Raw genomic sequence first — 855 nt, forward strand, 5'->3', positions numbered from 1 at the left:
AGGGAAGGGAAGGGAAGGGAAGGGAAGGGAAGGGAAGGGAAGGGAAGGGAAGGGAAGGGAAGGGAAGGGAAAAAGATTTTAAGTAACTTGTACAAGTTCTAGCTAAGAAATATTCTGCCCCTCAACAGGCCAAAACCCATTAGCTAGTTTTCTGCATAGGCAGAAACACTTTCGGTTCTATTGTGTTTTTTTTTAATTGAACTTTTGATTTTGAGATAATTATAAATACACATGCAGTTGTAAAAAACAATACAGAGAGAGTCTATGCATCCTTTACTCAATTTCCTCCAATGGCAACCTCTTGCAAAACTAGAATGTAACATTACAATCAGGACATTGACATTGTTGTAGTCAAGATCCAGAACAGTTTCATCACCATGCAGATCCTTTATGGCACCATTTTGTAGTCCAAACCATTTCCTCCCATCCCCATCTCCTTCTTAAGCCCTGGAAATCACTAGTCTGTTCTCCATTTCTATAATTGTGTCATTTCATAAATTTTACATAAATAAGATTATAAGGTATGTAACTTTTTGGAATTAACTCTTATTCACTCAGCATAATTCTCTGAAGATTGATCTAGGTTGTTGCTTGTATCATTAGTATGTTCATATTATATTGCTTAGTAATATTGCATAATATAGATATTGCACAATTTGTTTAACCATTCACCCACGAAAGGATATATCTGGGTATTTCCAGTTTTTGGCTATTACACATAAAGGAGCTATTTTCATGTCTGAACAGGATTTTGTATGACCATATGTCATCCTCTCTCCGAAATAAATGCCTAGGATTGTAATTGCTTGGTCATATGAGAGTTGCATGTTTTGTGTTTTTTTTTTAATTGTCAAA

Source organism: Theropithecus gelada, chromosome 5 (genome assembly GCF_003255815.1).
Source record: "Theropithecus gelada isolate Dixy chromosome 5, Tgel_1.0, whole genome shotgun sequence".
Classification (NCBI taxonomy): Eukaryota; Metazoa; Chordata; class Mammalia; order Primates; family Cercopithecidae; genus Theropithecus; species Theropithecus gelada.